This window comes from Macaca thibetana, chromosome 1, assembly GCF_024542745.1.
Source record: "Macaca thibetana thibetana isolate TM-01 chromosome 1, ASM2454274v1, whole genome shotgun sequence".
Taxonomy (NCBI): domain Eukaryota; kingdom Metazoa; phylum Chordata; class Mammalia; order Primates; family Cercopithecidae; genus Macaca; species Macaca thibetana.
The window spans coordinates 24439410-24460260 of record NC_065578.1 but is presented as its reverse complement, the minus strand read 5'-3'; the positions used below and the strand labels follow the sequence as shown (position 1 = coordinate 24460260).

The window sequence follows — 20851 nt, the reverse complement described above, 5'->3', positions numbered from 1 at the left end:
GGTATTGACTTCTGAGTTTTGGAGCCACTGAATTTTTAACTTTTCAAAAGTCTTTTTTCTTAAGGTAAAATTAATTTTAATAATATATTTTATTTCACCCCATACATCCAAAAGATTATCACTTCAATTTTTTTCTTTTTTTTTTTTTTTTTTTTTGAGCCAGTGTCTCGCTCTGTCACCCAGGCTAGAGTGCAGTGGTGCGATCTTGGCTCACTGCAACCTCCGCCTGCCTGGTTCAAGCAATTCTCCTGTCTCAGCCTCCCAAGTAGCTGAGATTACAGGTGCACGCTGCCACGCCCGACTAATTTTTTGTATTTTAGTAGAGACAGGGTTTCACCATATTGCCCAAGCTGGTCTCAAACTCCTGAGCTTGGGCAATCCACCTGCCTTGGCCTCCCAAAGTACTGGGATTACAGGCGTGAGCCACTGTGTCCGGCCACATCTTTTTTTTTTTTTTTTTTTTTTTTTTTGTAAATCTTCCGTGAGGCCAAGTGCAGTGGCTTATGCCTGTAATCCCAGCACTTTGGGAGGCCCAGGCAGGTGGATCACTTGAGGTCAGGAGTTCAAGACCAGCCTGGCCAACATGGAGAAACCTTGTCTGTACTAAAAATACAAAAATTAGCCAGGACTGGTGGCATGAATCTGTAGTCCCAGCTACTTGGGAGACTGAGGCAGGAGAATCTCTTGAACCCAGGAGGCAGAGGTTGCAGTGAGCTGAGATCGTGCCACTGCACTCTAGCCTGGGCAATAGAGTGAGACTCTATCTCAAAAAAAAAAAAAAAGTCCTTCATGAGAAAAGTTATATTCTTTTTTACATACCAAGTCTTATAATCTACGGTGGGTTTTACGTTTATAGCCCGTCTCAATTCAGCCAAGCCACATTTCCAGTGCACTGCAAGCCCTGGTGGCTTATGGCTGGTGCCTATGGACATAGGTGCTGCCCAGCAACTTATCATCCCCTAAAACTGAAACTCTGTACTCATTAAACACTAACTCCACATTCCTCCCATCACCCAGTCCCTGGTAACCACTCTTCTACTTTCTGTTTCTATGAATTGGACTACTCTAAGCACCTCATATAAGTGGAATGATACAGTATTTGCCTTTTTGTGACTGTCTTACTTCACTTAGCATAGTGTCCTCACAGTTCATCCGTTTGCATGTGACAGAACTTTCTTCCCATTTAAGGCTGAATAATACTCCATCGTGTGTATCTGCCACATTTTCCCTGTCCATTCATCCATCAAAGCACACTTGGTTTGCTTCTATGCTTTCGTTATTGTGAATATGCTGCTATGAATATAAGTATGGGTATATAAATGTTGACTCGTTATGTTGTGTGTGTTGTTGTTGTTAAAATGGGATTGTACCATGCTCACAGCTTAGGCAATCTGCTTTTTCTAATGTACCAATATGTCAGGAGCATTTCCATGAAATTAAATATTCTTCTACTTCATTGTTCTGAACAGCCAAATAGTATTTCTTATGTGGCTCTATGATCATTTATTTACCCAATCTGCTACCATCGGACATTTAGGTCATTTCTAATTGTTAATTACTTTTGACAAATAGTTTCTCCTTCTCATAATGCCTCATCTCTAACAGAGTGGACAGTAGGAGGACACATTCAGATGGAGGATGGCGTGTCACCCCAGGGCATCCACTGTCACAGGGTTTTGCCACAGAAGACCCAATATCTTTGTAGCTGTGGAGGGCAGAGCCTTCTCTGGGCATTGCAAGGAGAGCTGTGCACAGCTGTGAAAAGAGTATTGGAGTCAGGAGGCCCTGAGCAGTTCGAGGTCCCGCCACGTTCAAGCCCTCAGACATCCTCTCTGAGCCTCAGTTTCCTTATTTGGAAAATGAGGATGATGATACTGGCCCCTTGGTATTTTTTTGTTTTTTAAATTGACAAATACAACTTGTATACATTTATGGTGTACAGCATGAAGTTTTGACATCTATTCACATTGTGGAATGGCTAAATCAAGCTAGCTAACATATGCATTATCTCACCTATTGTTTGTGGTGAGAACACTTAAAGTCTCCTCTCAGAAGTTTTCAAGTATGCAATACATAGCTATTAACTACAGACACCAGGTTGTACAACAGATCTCTTGAACTTATTTTTCCTAAGTGAAATTTTGTATTCTTTGACCAACATCTTCCAACCTCCCCTCCTCGCCTCTGATAACCACCATGCTGCTTTCTGCTTCTATGAGTTTGACTTTTTTAGATTTCAGTTTTAAGTGAAATCACACAGTATTTGTCTTTCTGCGTCTGGCTTATTTCACTTAACAATGTCCTCCAGGCTCATTTTCTTTATCCGTTCATTTGTTGATGGACATTAAGTTGATTCCGCATCTTGGCTATTTGAATAATACTGCAACAAAAGGGGAGTGCAGATATCTCTTGGACTGATTTGAGTTCATTTCCTTTGGATACATACCTAGTAGTGAGATTGTGGGATCATATAATAGTTCTTAGTTTTTTGAGGAACTTCCATACTGTTTTCCCTAATGGCTATTTTTTTTTTTTTTTAAATCAGAGTCTCACTGTGTTGCCCAGGCTGGAGTGCAGAGGTGTGATCTCAGCTCATTACAACCTCTGCCTCCCGGGTTCAAGCAATTCCCCTGCCTCAGCCTCCTGAATAGCTGGGACTACAGGTGTGCACCACCATGCCTGGCTAATTTTTGTATTTTTAGTAGAGACGGGGGTTTCACTATATTGGCCAGACTGGTCTCGAACTCCTGACCGGCCCATAATGGCTATTCTAATTTACACTCCCACCGACAGTGTACAGGTTTCCTTTTTTCCATATCCTTGCCAACATTTGGTATCTTCCATCTTTTTGATAACAGCCATTCTAACAGGTATTAGTTGATATCCTGTGGTTTAAATTGGAATTTCTCTGATGATCAGTGATGCATTTTTTTCATATACCTGTTGTCCATTCATATGTCTTCTTTTGAGAAATGTCTATTCACCTCCTTTGCCTTTTTTTTTTTTTTTTTTTTTTTTTTTTTTTTAAAGACGGAGTCTCGCTCTGTCGCCCAGGCTGGAGTGCAGTGGCCGGATCTCAGCTCACTGCAAGCTCCGCCTCCCGGGTTTACGCCACATTCTCCTGCCTCAGCCTCCCGAGTAGCTGGGACTACAGGTGCCCGCCACCTCGCCCGGCTAGTTTTTTGTATATTTTAATAGAGATGGGGTTTCACCGTGTTAGCCAGGATGGTCTTGATCTCCTGACCTCATGATCCGCCCGTCTCAGCCTCCCAAAGTGCTGGGATTACAGGATTGAGCCACCAAGCCCGGCCCCATTTTTTAATTGAGTCATTTGTTTCCTTGCTATTAAGTTGTTTGAGTCACTTACATATTTTGAATGTTAACCCCTTATCAGATGCGTAGTTGTGAATAATTTCTCCAATTCCATTGGTTATCTCTTCACTGTGCTGTTTCTTTGACTGTGCAAAAACTCTCTAGTTTGATGTAGTCCCATTTGCCTATTTTTGCTTTTGTTGCCTATGCTTTTGGGATCATATCCAAAAAACCATCGCCCAGACGGTCACGGAGTTTTCCCCCTATGTTTTCTTCTAGTAGTTTTCTTCTAGTGTTGAAGTCTTTCATCAATTTTGAGTCGATTTTGATGTAAGAGAAGGGTCCAATTTCTTTCTTCCGCATGTGGATATCCAGTTTCCCCAAACCATTTCTTGGAGAGACTATCTTTTCCCCATTGTGTGTTCTTGGCCCCTTGATGTTGTTATGAAGGTAAGTTTGACTGTGAATTCTGTTAACGAAGTCAGACTGAGCACATACATAGAGCTCTGCTTTCTCCCGATGCTCCGCTAAACTCGAAGGCAGAAAGGATTATTTTTTAAAGACATGAAACCATGAGGATAGTTAGCACAAAAGAGGAGATGACATTAGAAAAATTTGGAAGGCAGCAGATCAATGGCCTTTAACTTAGCGGAAGCAAGAACCCCGAACCCATGGAGCGCAGTGGTTCACACCTATAATCCCAAAACTTTGGGAGGCTGAAGTGGGTGGATCACTTGAGGCCAGGAATTTGAGACCAGCCTGGCCAACATAGTGAAACCCCGCCTCTACTAAAAATACAAAAATTAGCTGGGCGTGGTGGCGTGTGCCTATAATCCTAGCTACTCAGGAGGCTGAGGCAAGAGAATCGCTTGAACCCGAGAGGCAGAGGTTGCAGTGAGCCGAGATCGCGCCACTGCACTCCAGCCTGGACCACAGGGTGAGACTCTTTCTCAAAAAAATAAATAAATAAAAATAAAGAACCCTGAACCCTAAACTGCCAATGGGGAAAGATGAAAGTAACCCAGTTTATGCTGCAGAACCCCCAATGGCTCAGTGATTGTCTGCAGATACCGAGGTGAGGTGGAACTGATGACAGCAGAGTGCTTCCCTTCCCTTCTTTGACTTCCCTCCACCCAGTTACTGCGTCTGATGGAAACATTGGTCAGGTCTGAGGTGCAGGGGTGAGTGAGGCTGTCCCCTCTATGGGCACATGCAGCTGCTGTGTGCCAGGCACTCTGATGGGCTTCAGGTGTCCTGGGTGGGGGAGGGCAGCAGACACAGAAGCACAGCCAAAGTGGGTCCGTCCCAGGAGGTGGACTCTTCCGGACCCAGAAGAAAGCCTGCAGAGGCGAGTTACAGACCAAGACGAAGGAGATGCAGGCAGGCAGGTCTGGCGGGCTGCCTCACCCAGAGGTTGGAGCAAATTCTTAAGATGGGGTCTTGGAAGTCTGAGGGGACAAAGGCCTTTTCCCAAACTCATACGTAGCCTGGCCCTGCCCATCACTCCAGCCCTGGCTCTCTCCCTGCCTCCTTTTCCTCCACCCAGGCAGACAATGGCTTCCTCCAGACCTCTGCTCCAGGTTCTTTCTCTTCAGCCCTCGCTTGGAGAGGTGCAGGAGACGTCCTGCCAGTAGCTAGGCACAGAGTCCCCAGTGTGGGGCCCTGCCACTCCCGCATCAGACCATTCCTGCCCTCTGTTAGCACCATACCCCCTTCTAGGAAATCACCCCTGAATCCTGCTCTCAGAAACTCCTTCTCCCCATCGGTTGTCACATGAAGAGCTCACTGCCGTGCCTTTAACCCTCCCAGAGGCACATGTGCTCTTCTAACCATCTGAAAAGAAACAAGCCTCCAGCAGGACACGGTGGTTCACGCCTGTAATCCCAAAACTTCGGGAGACTGAGGCAGGCGGATCACTTGAGTTCAGGACTTTGAGACCAGCCTGGCCAACATCATGAAACCCCATCTCTACTAATAATACAAAAATTACCTGGGCATGGTGGCAAGGGCCTATAATCCCAACTACTCAGGAGGCTGAGGCAGGAGAACTGCTTGAACCCGGGAGGTGGAGGTTGCAGTGAGCCAAGATTGCTCCACTGCACTCCAGCCTGGGTGACAGAGCAAGACTCTGGGAAAGAAAGAAAGAGAGAAAAAGAGAGAGAGAGAAAGAGAAAGAGAGAAAGAGAGAGAGAGAGAAAGAGAGAAAGAGAGAGAGAAAGAGAGAAAGAGAGACAGTGAGAGAGAGAGAGAGAGAAAGAGAGAGAGAAAGAAAGAAAAAAGAAACAGAGAAAGAAAAGGAAGGAAGGAAGGAAAGAAGGAAGGAAGGACAGAAGGAAGGAAGGAAGGAAGCCTCCAAAGGTCAAAGGGTTGTAGTTCTAATGGTGGATACCTAGGCAATGGGACCAGTCATTCAGACAAAGGAGTGCTGCTCCAATCTCACCAGCGGGCAGCCAGCCTTCTCCAGTGTAGGTAATGCCCACTATGCTAAGGGAAAGTAGGGGGAAGGTATTCCTGCTCCTGTTTATCCACATGGAGTCAAGCGCCTTTAGCGAAGGCAAACACTCCCACAGGACAAGGGCCAAGTCATTTCAGGGCCATGTCCTCTGCCCCTGGGTTGCTAGATTTAGCAAATAAAAACACTGGGCAGGGGCCAGAGGCAGTGGTTCACGCCTGTAATCCCAGCACTTTGGGAGGCGAGGCAGGTGGATCACTTGAGGTCAGAAGTCCAAGACCAGCCTTGCCAACATGGGGAAACCCTGTCTCTACTTAAAACAAACAAACAAACAAAAAACAATAATTAGCCGACCGTGGTGGCACACGCCTGTAATCCCAACTACTTGGGAGGCTGAGTCAGGAGAAGTGCTTAAACCTGGGAGGCAGAGGTTGTAGCGAGCTGAGATTGCGCCACTGCACTCCAGCCTGGGTGACAGGGCGAGACTTTGTCTCAAAAAAAAAAAAAAAAAAAAAAAAATACTGGACAGGAAGTCCAGTTAAATTTGAATTTTAGATAAGCTACAAATAATTTTTACTAAGTATGCTCCATGCATTATTTGGGACATGCATATACTAAAAGGATACTCATTATTTATGTGAATTTCAAATTTAACTGGCTTTCCTGTATTTTTTTCTGATGATTCAAGCTGCCCTTAGCTGACTATACCACACACAGGGGCTGGCACATGGTAGGTACTGATTGAGGGAGGGATTTGTTTCACCTTCGAACTGGAGGCAAAATCCAAATTTTACATTTTACTGGGTCAGAGTGGACTTTCTAGTTACTGCTGTGAGTTTTAATTATCAAAATGAAACTGTTTACTTTGACCAAAAGAGGAACAGAAAGTCACAGATCTGCCTGAATTATCAGCAGGAGTCAAGAAGGGAAATCTGTTCTTTATAGAGCAAGTTTGCAGGGAGAGGAGACCATTTCCTCATTGTCCCCCTCAATTCAGCCTATTCAATTCATTTATACAACAAATATTTATTAAGTGCCTACTGTGTGCCAGGCACTGCTCAACAAACCAATGACATTATTATTATCATCCTTCTTATGGTCCCATTTGATTGAAGAGGAAAACTGAAGTCCAGAGTAGTTAGGTGACTTGCCCGAGGTAATACAGCAGGTGGGTGTTGGATATAAGATTAACACCCAATATATCCAATACCTGAGCCCTTGCTCTTTCCATTGTGTGACTCTGTAGCGGTACAAGGCCCTTAGAAGGACCTAGGCGGGTAGAACTCATACAGAAAGCCTGCAGCCCCTCAGCCAACACCCAGTATTATCCTTTTATCTCTGATGCATCTACCTGGCTCCCCTTCAACCACTACCACCTGTCCCAAGCCACACTCGCTCTTGCCTCGACAACAGCAATAATTTCCAGGCTGGTCCACTTCTCCAGCTCCCTGCAATCTGTTCTCCACACAGAAGGCAGAATGACCCATATGAAAGGTAGATGTAACCATGTCGCCTTTCTACTATGTCATTTTTCTTTCTCTCTCTCTTTTTTCTTTCTTCCTTTCTTTCTTTTCAGTTTTGCTCCTGTTGCCCAGGCTGGAGTGCAATGGCATAATCTCAGCTCCCTGCAACCTCCGACTTCTGGGTTCAAGCAATTCTCCTGCCTCAGCCTCCCAAGTAGCTGGGATTCCAGGTGCTCACCACCATGTCCAGCTAATTTTGTATTTTTAGTAGAGACAGGGTTTTGCCATGTTGGCCAGGCTGGTCTCGAACTCCTGACCTCAGGTGATCTTCCCACCTTGGCCTCCCAAAGTCCTGGGATTACAGACATGAACCACCACACCCAGCCACCTTTCCACCTTTCTACCTTTCTGTCTATGTCCTCGGATATCCACAAAGCTGCTAACCATTGTCTGGCTAATAATCCACCTCTGCTGACTCCTCCAGCTGCCTCTTGCTTCCTTGGCCTGTAGCGGTCAGTGTTATCTTTTACTGCATATCATCCCAACATTTAGTGCCCTAAAACAACTGTTTATATCTCTTGTGATTCTTTGGGTTGACTGGGCTCAGCTGTATGGTTCTTCTGGGGCTGCAGTCATCTGGAGGCTTGACTGGGTTGGCTTTTCCAAAGTGGCTTACTCACATGTCTGATGGTTGCTGATGGCTGTTGCCTGGGAGTTCAACGGGCTGTTGCCTGGAGTGCCAACATGTGGCCTCTCCATGTGGCTGGGGCTTCTCACAGCATGCCAGCTGGGTTCTGAGAGACAGTGTCTCAAGAGTGAGCATTCCAGTAGCTCTTAATTTCCAGGCTAGGCCTAGAATTGACAGAGCATCAATTCTACCACTTTATAAGAAGTCACAGGGCCAGTGCCAATTGAAGGGAGGAGAAATAAGCTTCATTTCTCAATGGGAAAACTTTATGGTTTGCTTTAAAACACCACAGTCTCGGTTTCAGATCACAGGAACTGTAGCAGCTTGTTTAGGAAGAAAGGAATTTAATAAAAGGGAAAGGTGCTTACACCAGCGTTGGGAGGGCCGGAGAGGCTGGTCTAGGCTGAGCTTCCAGATATGATCCCCAGAAGAGCTTCCAGATATGATCCCCAGATATGATCTTCCAGATATGAACTGCAGAACTGGCCTCCCAGGGGAGCTGCAGCCACCACCATGATCAAGAAGGTGAGAAATCAGGTGACCACCACACCTGCTGGCCCCAGGAAGGACAGTACACTACCCTGACCCATGCAGCAGAATGGGTGACCCAAGCTCTTCCCCTGCAATCACAACACATGGATCTAGATGCTGAGCCCTCCAAAACAACGGCTGTGCAAAAACAAATACCTCCTTGACTCTGCTTGTCCAAAGACCAGAGAAACATGGCCCCTGCCTTGGAACATTAACATCCATGGTACACCTGATTGGTAGAGCCTAAGTCACATCTGACCTGCACCCTTGGCTTCAGAGACATCTAGTTTCTGAGTCTCTCTAGTACGGGAAGGCACACAATGAAAGAGGCTGAGCAAGCCAAGCTGTCGCATCTCTGCAGCCCTGGGCCTTCTCGCAGTCTCCCTGCCTCTTCTTGCTGCTGCAGGGCTTTGCACACACTGTTTGCTTCTGCCTGTGATTCTCTTCCATCTTCTTTCCCTCTTCCTTTGGATCCCAGCACAAGTATTTTCTCTGATTTTCCTATCATTTTATATATCCATTCTACAGATGAGGAAACAGAGGCCAAGACTGGTTAAGTAATTTGCCCAAGAGCACACCAGTAAACAGTGTAGCTGAGATTTGAACCCACACAGCCTCACTCCAGAGCCTGCTCTTAATCATCACATGATGTTATACAAACGTGAGTTCACCTGCATTAAAAGGCCCAGGCAGAGCAGATAAACAAGTGAAAGGTGACAATGTGCTAGCAGCCCTCACTCTCAGTGCCTCCTTAGCCTCAGTATCCACTCTGGCGGCACTTGAGGAGCCCTTCAGCCCGCCACTGCACTGTGGGAGCCCCTCTCTGGGCTGGCCAAGCCCGGAGCCGGCTCCCTCTCCCTGCAGAGAGGTGTGGAGAGAGAGGTGTGGGCGGGAACCAGGGCCAGGTGAGTTCCGGGGGGCGCGGACTTGGCGGCCTCGCACACCGAGCGGCCAGCCGGCACCTCCAGCCCAGGGCAGTAAGGAGCTTAGTACCCAGGCCAGCAGCTGCAGAGAGTGCCAGCAGGCCAGCACTGTGCTCAAGTTCTCGCAGGCCCTCAGCTGCCTCCCCACGGGGCAGGGCTCGGGACCTGCAGCCCGCCATGTCCGAGCCCCCCGCCGGCTCGCGGTGGGCTCTCGTGCTGCCCAAGCCTCCCTAACGGGCACTGCCCTCTGCTCCATGGCGCCCCGTCCCATCTACCGCACAAAGGCTGAGGAGTGCAGGCCCAGCTGGGGACTGGCTAGCAGCTCTGCCTGCAGCCCCAGTGTAGGATCCACTAAGTGAAGCCAGCACTCTGTCAAAATGGACCAATCAGCTCTCTGTAAAATAGACCAATCAGCTCTCTGTAAAATGGACCAATCAGCAGGATGTGGGTGGGGCAAGATAAGGGAGTAAAAGCAAGGTACCTAAACTCGCCAGTGACAAGCTGTTTGGGTCCTCTTCCACGGTGTGGAGGCGTTGTTCTTTTGTTGTTTACAATAAAGCTTGCTGCTGCTCACTCTTTGGGTCCACACTGCCTTTGTGAGCTGTAACATTCAACGCGAAGGTCTGCAGTTTCATTCCTGAAGCCAGCGAGACCAAGAACCCACCGGGAAGAACGAACAACTCCACATGTGCCGCCTTTAAGAGTGGTAACACTCACCGGGAAGGTTTGCAGCTTCACTCCTGTCAGCAACACCATGAACCCACCAGAAGGAAGAAGCTCCAGACACATCTAAACGTCTGAAGGAACAAACTCCGCACTACCATCTTTAAGTAACTGTAACACTCAACGCAAGGGTCGACGGCTGCATTCTTGAAGTCAGCGAGACCAAGAACCCACGAATTCTGCACACACAAGGATGATGCTTCAGCAAATGCTGGTGAGAACAAAAAAACTCAAGAGTGACAGCAAGTGCAGGTAGAAGGTCTCAGGACAAGGTCAGATGCAAGAGAGCTTGGCACTAGATCCCAGACAACATCAACAGGCTGAGTTGCAAGAGGAGCTGAACTAGAGGAGTCCAAAAATCCCCAAAACTGCTGCCATCCACTCACGGAGTAGAGAGCTATTTGTCCTGTGTATAGGGGGAGGAAAGCATCCTGTGTCTCTCCTACGTGGGACTGCCATTTTCGGTGGCAAAAACCCACAATCAACAGTGAGCAAAGTGTGCTCAGCTCTCATAACCTTAACAGAATTTTGTAAAGCAAAGAGACAGCTATGGAGGGGAGGGCTGGGCATGGTGGTGCATGTCTGTAGTCCCAGCCACTCAGGAGGCTGAGGCAAGAGTTTGGAGTTGCAGCATGCTGTGATAACACGTATGAGTAGCTAGTGTACTCCAGCCTGGGCAACAGAGTAAGACCCTGGTTCTAAAAAGAAGAGATATATGTATTTTTTATTTCTTTCTTTTGAGACAGAGTCTCGCTCTGTCTCCCAGGCTGGAGTGCAATGGTGCAATCTCAGTTCACTGCAACCTCTGCCTCCTGGGTTCAAACAATTCTCCTGCCTCAACCTCCCAAGTAGCTGGGATTATAGGTGCCCATCACCATGCCCGGCTAATTTTTGTATTTTTAGTAGAGATGGGGTTTTACTGTATTGGCCAGGATGGTCTTGAACTCCTGACCTCAGGTGATCTGCCTGCCTCCCAAAGTGCTTGGATTATAGGCGTGAGCCACTGGGCCCAGCCTTAAAAAATATATTTTTAAAAAGAGGAAAAAAGAAGGGAGGAAGCCATGATACAGAAGGGAGTTAGGGTATAATTTTCACCATGCCTGCCTTTCCTCAGCAGCCAGAGTCTCACTCTGTCACCCAGGCTGGAGTGCAGTTGCGCAATCTCGGCTCATTGTAACTTCTGCCTCCTGGGTTCCAGCAATTCTTCTGCCTCAGCCTCCTGAGTAGCTGGGATCACAGGTGTTTGCCACCACACTCAGCTAATTTTTGTATTTTTCGTAGAGACCGGGTTTCACCATGTTGGCCAGCATGGTCTTGAATCCCTGATCTCAGGTAATCCACCCATCTCGGCCTCCCAAAGTGCTAGGATTACAGGCGTGAACCACCATGCTCTGCCCACATTTGATTTTGTTTTAAAGTATAGTATCTCCTCAGTTTATGAACAGGAAAATTGTAGCATTTGCCTTCCCTAAGGCAGACCTGGGAATTCCTGAAATAGAAGAGTAGCATTCCGTCTTCCCTGGCCACAATTCAGGTCCCTCTAAAGCCAGCAGATGCTTAGCAAAGAAAAATGACAGGACCAGGAGACCTGAGTTAGTGACCCAGCTCTGCCACTTACCTACTATGAGACCTTAAGTAAGAACTTCTTCCTCCCTGAGCCTGCTGCCTTGTTCATAAAGCGAGGGCACTGGATGAGAACAAAGATTTAAAACCTTTTTCTTAGCAGCAAAATCTCTTGTTCAAAAAAATCTTACATACTCCTATCCTGTGGTTGAATAGGGATGTAGGAGCCAGGAGAGGTGGCTCACGCTTATAATCCTACCACTTTGGAAGTCTGAGGCCAACGGATCACTTGAGGTCAGAAGTTTGAGACCAGACCGGCCAACATGGTGAAACCCCCTCTCTACTAAAAATACAAAAATTAGCCGGGAGTAGTGGCGCATGCCTGTAATCCCAGCCATTATGGAGGCTGAGGTAGAAGAATGACTTGAACCTGGGAAGCAGAGGCTGCAGTGAGCCAAGATTGCATCACTGCACTCTAGTCTGGGCCACACAGTGAGACTCTGTCTCAAAAAAAAAAAAAAAAAAAAAGAAAAATAGGAATGTAGGACTCAGCAACTAGACCATTCCCAACCTCCTGTGCGAGGCCCTTCTCCTTGAGTGAGAAAATACTGAATGAGCTGATGTCTGAGGATGCTTTGAACCCTTCCATTTTAGAAATCAATACACACTTCCAGGAACTGGAGGATTTAGTTTGGGAAAGCAAAGGTTCCTTGCACTGCAGCTGGCTCACTGTGACCTTGCTTAAGTGCCTTGTCCACTCTAGACCTCAGTTTTCCCATCTAGAAACTAGAAGCACTGAACCTGGTTGTCCAAGTCCTTCCAGCTTTGACACTAGTCCTCTGCCCTGGTAAGGTGGGAACAGACCCAGGGAGGAGTGTCTGGGGGCAAGGGGTCAGAGACAGCAAGAATAAGGTGATTTTTCAGAAATTCTACTCAGGGACAATCCAAGAAGCAACTCAGGTAGGACTGAGGCTTGTGCGAGGCAATAAGACCCCAGATCTGAAACCAGTTAAAGAGGTCATGGCCATAATTTCCGTGTTAGAAAGAAAAGGAGGAGAACTAGGGGATTGTATTATGTGGGATTGTATTGTGTTGGATAGAGAGAAGGGTGGATGGATGGGTAGATGGACAAATGAATGGATTCGTAGATGAACAGATGGATAAATGGACAGATGGATGGAAGCTTGGGTGGACATATGGATGGATGGATGGATGGATGGATGGATGGATGGATGGATAGATGGATGGACAGCTGAATGAAAATTTGGGTAGAAGAATGGATAGACAGATGAATGGAAGGTTGGGTGGATGAGTAGATGAATGGAAGGTTGAGCGGACAGATGGCTGAATGAATGGGTGGATGGATAGATAAATGGACAATGAATGGATGGACAGGTAGGTAGCTGGAGGAAAGGATGGAGAATGTTTAGGAAAGTGGTTTGGTGGAGAGAGAGGGTACATATATTTGGCAGGTGGGAAGACGCTCAGATAGATGGGCAGGCAGATGGGTAAGTAGATGGGTTTGTGGATGGGCAGGCAGATAAACAGAAAGGTTCGTGGGTGTATGGGCAGGCAGGAGTATGCCCAGGTAGTTGGATGGATGGTGAGTGGATGAGTAGGTTTTACAATGTAAGGGGAGTGAGAGGACAAAACTTGATTGATTGATTGATTGACTTATTTGGTTTTCTTAGCCATCTACCTCATTTCCTCTTCCCTATCCTGCTCCCATTCAGCCAGATACCTGAAAAGTTTACAGCAAGTTTCTCTATGTATGGAAATTGTACCACTTACAAGTTTATTTGGCCTAGCCCAGTGGCTCACGCCTGTAATCTCAGCACTTTGGGAGGCCGAGGAGGGCGGCTCACTTGAGGTCAGGAGTTTGAGACCAGCCTGGCCCACATGGTGAAACCCCATCTCTACTAAAAATTAAAAAATTATCTGGGCATGGTGGCTGTAATCTCAGCTACTCAGGAGGCTGAGACAGGAGAATTGCTTGAACCCGGGAGGCAGAGGTTACAGTGAGCTGAGATTGTGCCACTGCCCTTCAGCCTGGGTGACAGAGCAAGACTCCGTCTCAAAAAAAAAAAAAATTATATATTTTTTATATATATACACAATTTTATGTAGTTACTGAAATACAGTAATCTTAGAAAGAACCCAGACAGAAAGTTCCATCTGGTGCTACCATGTCTTTAACACTTTGTTGACACTTGTGATTCTCCCTTTTTAAGAAGAGAAAGTTGAAATCAGTCTTAGGCAATGAAATATAACATTGCAAACAGTCCCTGACTTAAATAGATGGTTCAACTTACAATTTTTTGACTTTATGATGATCCAAAAGCAATGGGCATTGAGTAGAAACTGTACTTGGAATTTTGAGTTTTGATCTTTTTCTGGGCTAGCAATATGTGCTTTGACTTGGAGCCACAGCTTGTAGTCAGCCACAGGACTGTGAGGGTAGACAGCAGATACTCCACCGTGGACTGGGTTGCCAGATGACTTTGCCCAACTGTAGACTATTTTAAGTGTTTTGAGCATGTTTAGGGGAGGTGAGGCTAAGCTATGATGTTCAGTAGGTTAGGAATATTAAATGCGTTTTTGACATAGCATATTTTCAATTTACAATGGGTTTATCAGGATGTAACCTCATGTTAAAGAGCATCTGAATTTTGTTTTCCTTTGGTTTAGTTTTACTGTTACTTTGTGTATATCACACAAATTAGGATAGTGTTACAAAGCATTTCCTTTTTATATGAATTAGTTAAAGTGATTCAGCTATAAGTAAAATATTAAGCAAATAGTATTTATCACCAGGACAAGAGATGCTGGATATGGCAAAGTTCCTGGAGCTATTTCCATATATTTGTTCTGGGCATGTCATGTCCAGACTTAAGAGCCACTCCAGATCCTTCATGAGCCCACCTTGCTCTCCCCATTCTCATACACACCCATGAATCTTTATTTTCTATCCACTTGCCAGACTCGCTCTTGCCTTCAGAACTTTGCACCTGTACGTCTCTCTATCCTGAACTCTCTCCTTCTCTCTCTCTCCTTTTTTTTTCTTTGAGACAGAGTCTCGCTGTGTCACCAAGGCTGGAATGCAATGGTGCGATCTTGGCTCACAGCAACCTCCACCCTCAAGCAATTCTCCTGCCTCAGCCTCCCAAGTAGCTGGGAGTACAAGTGCCCACCACCACGCCTGGCTATAACTTTTATATTTTTAGTAGAGACGGGGTTTCCCCATGTTGGCCAGGCTGGTCTCAAACTCCTGACCTCAGGTGATCCACCCACCTCGGCCTCCCAAAGTGCTGGGATTACAGGCATGAGCCACCATGCCCAGCCCTCTCTCCTCCTCTTTAAGTGAATTCCTACTCAGCCCTGGGATCTCAGTTTAGATGTGGCATCATTCAAGAAGCCTTGCCTCATCCTCCCAGCAGGGCTGCAAGTCCTTCCTCGGTCTCGCACGGCATCCTGCACTGCCTCCATCACACTGCCCGCTGGCCCGTGCGGGAGACACAGCCGGGCCAGGTGCCTGCACTGCTGAGAGGGGGCTGATGAAGGACTAGGACTCTGTCCTCATCGCTCATTTGGCACAGTTTTACCAAATGCCTGCTTAGGTGCCGGGCACTGTTCTAGGTGCTGGAGACAGAGCAGTAAACAGGACAAACTTACTTATTTAAAAAAAAACGAAAAATGGGCCAGGTGCGGTGGCTCACACCTGTAATCCCAGCACTTTGGGAGGCCAAGGTGGACAGATCACGAGGTCAGGAGATCAGACTGTCCTGGCTAACACGGTGAAACCTCTCTCTACTAAAAATATAGGGAAAAAAATAGCTGGGTGTTGCGGTGGACGCCTGTAGTCCCAGCTACTCGAGAGGCTGAGGCAGGAGAATCGCTTGACCCCGGGAGGTGCAGGTTGCAGTGAGCTGAGATCATGCCACTGCACTCCAGCCTGGGTGACAGAGCAAGACTCCATCTCAAGAAAAAAAAGAAAAATGGCCAGGTACAGTGGTTCCCACCTGTGATCCCAGCAGTTCAGGAGGCCGAGGTGGACAGATTACTTAAATTCAGAAGTTCAAGATCAGCCTGGGCAACATGGCGAAACCCCATCTCTACAAAAAATACAAAAATTAGCCAGGCATGGTAGCATGCCTGTAGTCCCAGCTATTCAGGAGGCTGAGGTAGGAGGAAGCTTGAGACCCAGAGGTGGAGGTTACAGGAGCAAGATCATGCCACTGCACTCCAGCCTGGGCAACAGAGCAAGACTCTGTCAAAAAGAAAAGGCCAGGAACGGTGGCTCATGCCTGTTATCCCAGTACTTTGGGAGGCCAAGGTGGGTGGATTGCCTCAGGTCAGGAGTTCGAGACCAGTCTGTCCAACATGGTGAAACTCTATCTCTACTAAAAATCAAAAAAAAAATAGCCATGTGTGGTGGTGAGCTCCTGTAATCCCAGCTACTCGGGAGGCTAAGGCAAGGGAATTGGTTGAACCAGGGAGGTGGAGGCTGCAGTGAGCCAAGATCACACCACTGCACTCCAGTCTGGGAGACAGAGTGAGACTCCATCTCAAAAAAAAAAAAAAAAAAAAAGAACAAAAAGAAAAAAAATGTGTTTTGTCCAACTTCCCCTCTAGAATGAAAAGGGAATCAGATAAAATTAATAAAAACAAATGTATCTTATAGACAATTTCAACTTCTAATAAACCCTTTCGAGAAATTAAGGCAGGGTGCGGTGGCTCACGCCTGTAATCCCAGCATCTTGGGAGGCCAAGGCGAGCAGATCACCTGAGGTCAGGAGTTCAAGACCAGCCTGGCCAACATGGCGAAAATCTGTCTCTACTAAAAATTGAAAAATTAGCCGGGCATGGTGGTGCATGCCTGTAAATCCCAGCAACTCAGGAAGCTGAGACAGGAGAATTGCTTGAGCCGAGAACCTGGGAGGCTGAGATTTCAGTGAGGTGAGACTACGCCACTGCACTCCAGCCTTGGAGACAGAGGGAGACTCCATTTCAAAAAAAAATTAAAAATTAAAACAGGGTTAGGGGATTTTTTTTAAGGATAATGATGGCAACAACAGCTGCTATTTTATTTTTATTTTTAAATTTTTCTCAGTATATTATACCTCTTTGTGGCTGCTAATTTTGAGTGGGGTCAGATGAGGCTTCTCTGAGGAGGTGACATTTGTACAGAAACCTGAAGGAAGTGAGGAAAAGAGGAACAATGGAAGAGCACAGGTGAAGCCCCCAGAGGCAAACCAGCATGGCGTGTTTAAGGACCACCTAACTGGGTCGAACCACACACTGCACCCCTGCACACCTGGGTCTGACCGCACACTGCATCCCTGCACACCTGGGTCTGACCGCACACTGCATCCCTGCATACCTGGGTCTGACCGCACACTGCATCCCTGGGTATCTGGGTCTGACCACACACTGCATCCCTGCACACCTGGGTCTGACCGCACGCATCCCTGCACACCTGGGTCTGACCACACACTGCATCCCTGCACACCTGGGTCTGACCACACACTGCATCCCTGGGTATCTGGGTCTGACCGCACACTGCGTCCCTGCACACCTGGGTCTGACCGCACACTGCATCCCTGGGTATCTGGGTCTGACCGCACACTGCGTCCCTGCACACCTGGGTCTGACCGCACACTGCATCCCTGGGTATCTGGGTCTGACCGCACACTGCGTCCCTGCACACCTGGGTCTGACTGCACACTGCATCCCTGGGTATCTGGGTCTGACCGCACACTGCGTCCCTGCACACCTGGGTCTGACCACACACTGCATCCCTGCACACCTGGGTCTGACCGCACACTGCATCCCTGGGTATCTGGGCCTGACCGCACACTGCGTCCCTGCACACCTGGGTCTGACCGCACACTGCATCCCTGGGTATCTGGGCCTGACCGCACACTGCGTCCCTGCACACCTGGGTCTGACCGCACACTGCGTCCCTGCACACCTGGGTCTGACCGCACGCATCCCTGCACACCTGGGTCTGACCACACACTGCATCCCTGCACACCTGGGTCTGACCACACACTGCATCCCTGGGTATCTGGGTCTGACCGCACACTGCGTCCCTGCACACCCTGGGGCATCCCTGCACACTGGGTCTGACCACGCACGCATCCCTGCACACCTGGGTCTGACCACACACTGCATCCCTGCACACCTGGGTCTGACCACACACTGCATCCCTGGGTATCTGGGTCTGACCGCACACTGCGTCCCTGCACACCTGGGTCTGACCGACCACACACTGCATCCCTGCATGACCACACACTGCCTGGGTATCTGGGTCTGACCGCACCGCATCCCACTGCGTCCCTGCACACCTGGGTCTGACCGCACACTGCATCCCTGGGTATCTGGGTCTGACCGCACACTGCGTCCCTGCACACCTGGGTCTGACCACACACTGCATCCCTGCACACCTGGGTCTGACCGCACACTGCATCCCTGGGTATCTGGGCCTGACCGCACACTGCGTCCCTGCACACCTGGGTCTGACCGCACACTGCATCCCTGGGTATCTGGGCCTGACCGCACACTGCGTCCCTGCACACCTGGGTCTGACCGCACACTGCGTCCCTGCACACCTGGGTCTGACCGCACACTGCGTCCCTGCACACCTGGGTCTGACCGCACACTGCGTCCCTGCACACCTGGGTCTGACCGCACACTGCGTCCCTGCGCACCTGGGTCTGACCGCACACTGCGTCCCTGCGCACCTGGTTCTGACCGCACACTGCGTCCCTGCGTACCTGGGTCTCACTGCATACTGAAGTAGAGTGAGCTTCCAGGATGCAGCAAGCCTGGGACTGTGGCACTCATTCTGGAATTCAAGAAGGAGGCTTCCCTAGGCCTGAGAACATGTTCTGAGCAAACAGGAAGGAGGAAGCCTTCTTCGCCAGCATGCCAGTCAGCACGCCAGCCTACTCTGAGCCCAGCCTAAGAGACTGCCAACGTTTGCAGAAATACTTCCTGTTAACATTTACCTTGGCTGATGTTTATTAATCGGGTCTATTAATAGACTTTTTGTTTGGCCTTTCCTAAGGAATAACTTCTAGAAGAAGCATTCCTACCCAATTATGCCCTGCCTTGCACAATGCTTAGGGTTTGTAAATTGCTATTCCATCCTTATCTCTTGATCCATTCATTTATTTATCCATAGCACACAATTATTGAGCAGGGAACAAGACAGACTCAACCCTGCCCTTGTGGAGCATATATCTTTTATGAGAGACAAGTGTGGAGGCCCCTGGTGGCTCATTTTCTTCCTGCCTTTGGTAGTTTAGCAGAGCTGTCTCCGCTGGACCAGGCCAGGCTGCAGGGAATAGCTGACATCAGCTTTGGCGGATAGCAGCGCTCTTGTGTGCAGAGGATTCTTCAAGAGACTTCCTGAGTCCTCGGCATGCAGCCCTGGGCCTTGGTGTATTAGTCAGGATCTCTGGAGAAACAGAACAAATAGGATATAGAGAGATATACATATAACAGGGTATTTATTTAATTAGGAATGGAGTCTCCTTCTTTCATCAGGCTGGAGTGCAGTGGTGCAATCTTGGCTCACTGCAACCTCCGCCTCCTGGGTTCAAGTGATTCTCCTGCCTCAGCCTCCCAAGTAGCTGGGACTACAGGCTCGTGCCACCACGCCCAGCTAATTTTTTTGTGTTTTTAATAGAGACAGGGTTTCACCACGTTGGCCAGGATGGTCTCGATCTCTTGACCTCGTGATCCGCTCGCCTCAGCCTCCCAAAGTGCTGGGATTACAGGTGTGAGCCACCGCTCCCGGCCTGTAAGAGGGTATTTATTATGGGAGTTGGCCCACACAATTATGGAGGCCAAGAAGTTCCATGATCTGCCATTTGCCAACTGGACAGCCAGGAAAGCCTTGGTGTAATTCAGCCCAAATCTGAAGACTCAAACACCAAGAGCTTCAATGCTGGAGAGCAGGAGAAGTTGGATGCCCCAGCTTAAGCAGAGAGAGAGGGAGAATTTACCCTTCCTCCAGCATTTTATTCTATATATTATTCCTCCATTCTTTCATTCTATGAGAGACTGGATGGTGCCCACCCACATTGTTGTGAGTGGATCTTCTTTACTTAGTCTGTGGATTCAAATTTGAATCTCTTCTAGAAACGCCCTCACAGACACACCCATAATGATAGTGGGTTTACCAGCTATCTGGGAAACCCTTACCCCAGTCAAGTTGATACATAAAATCAACCATCACACTTGACAAGCATACTCCTTAGTGTTGCTCACTCCCAGCCCTTGATATATTTATTTCTTTTTGAGATGGAGTCTTGCTGTGTTGCCCAGTCTGGAGTACAGTGGTATGATCTCGGCCCACTGCAATCTCCACCTGCCAGGTTCAAGCAATTCTCCTGCCTCAGCCTCCTGAGTAGCTGAAACTACAGGTATGTGCCACCACGTCTGGCTGATTTTGATATTTTTAGTAGAGAAGGGGTTTTGCCATATTGGTCAGGCTGGTCTCGAACTCCCGACCTCAGGTGATCCCCCTGCCTTGGCCTCCCAAAGTGTTGGGATTACAGGCGTGAGCCACCACACGCAGCCCAGGAAGACTTCTTAGAGGAAGGAACACTTCATCTTGCAGATGCAGAAGTGGGCATGGAAAGAGGAGTGGTCCAGGCAGCGGTGAGAGCACACAGGACCTAAAGGCAAGATGGAAATGACACTCTCAAGGAGCTCCATGACCCAAGAGAAAAGCAGGGCGGACCCACTTTACGATGGAAACACAGAACCTCTGTGAGGCCACTTGACCCATCCAAACTAAGGTTACTGACACACGGCGGAGCCTAGATTTGAACCCCAGCTGTGACTGCATCCAGAGTCCTCCCACCGCACCCGCTCCCACTGTGGATAACAGTTCTTGGTCACTCTTTCTTTTCTCTGCGTTGGCCATTTCCATTCTCCACATTCCCACTCCATGCCTCTGTGCACAGTTTGCACGGCTCTGCTCGGTGAAACACTAACTTTCCTTCTGGTTCGAGCACAAGTCCTGCCATGGGAAGGGATCTTGGGCTCCCATTTGGGCTAGGTTTGAGGTTAACGGTTGGTTGGTTGTTTGGAAATTAGGGGTTAGACTGTGGTCACAGGCACAGATCAGCTAGGGATGGAGGTCAGGACTGAAATTAAAAGTGACTCATGGCCGGATGCAGTG

At 48.2% G+C, this 20851-nt stretch overlaps 1 protein-coding gene and 1 long non-coding RNA gene across 3 annotated transcripts in view; one reads left to right on the top strand and one right to left on the bottom strand.

Annotated features, from left to right (window-relative positions):
- Positions 1-20851, top strand: part of SYF2 (SYF2 pre-mRNA splicing factor) — a 466254-nt gene that overhangs the window by 147540 nt on the left and 297863 nt on the right. The gene's annotated exons all lie outside the window — the stretch shown is intronic.
- Positions 17197-18133, bottom strand: LOC126956916 (uncharacterized). Its single transcript, XR_007726539.1, has 3 exons — positions 18003-18133; positions 17462-17560; positions 17197-17362 (listed from the first exon to the last, which is right to left on the bottom strand). It is a non-coding gene; the product is annotated as an uncharacterized LOC126956916 (long non-coding RNA).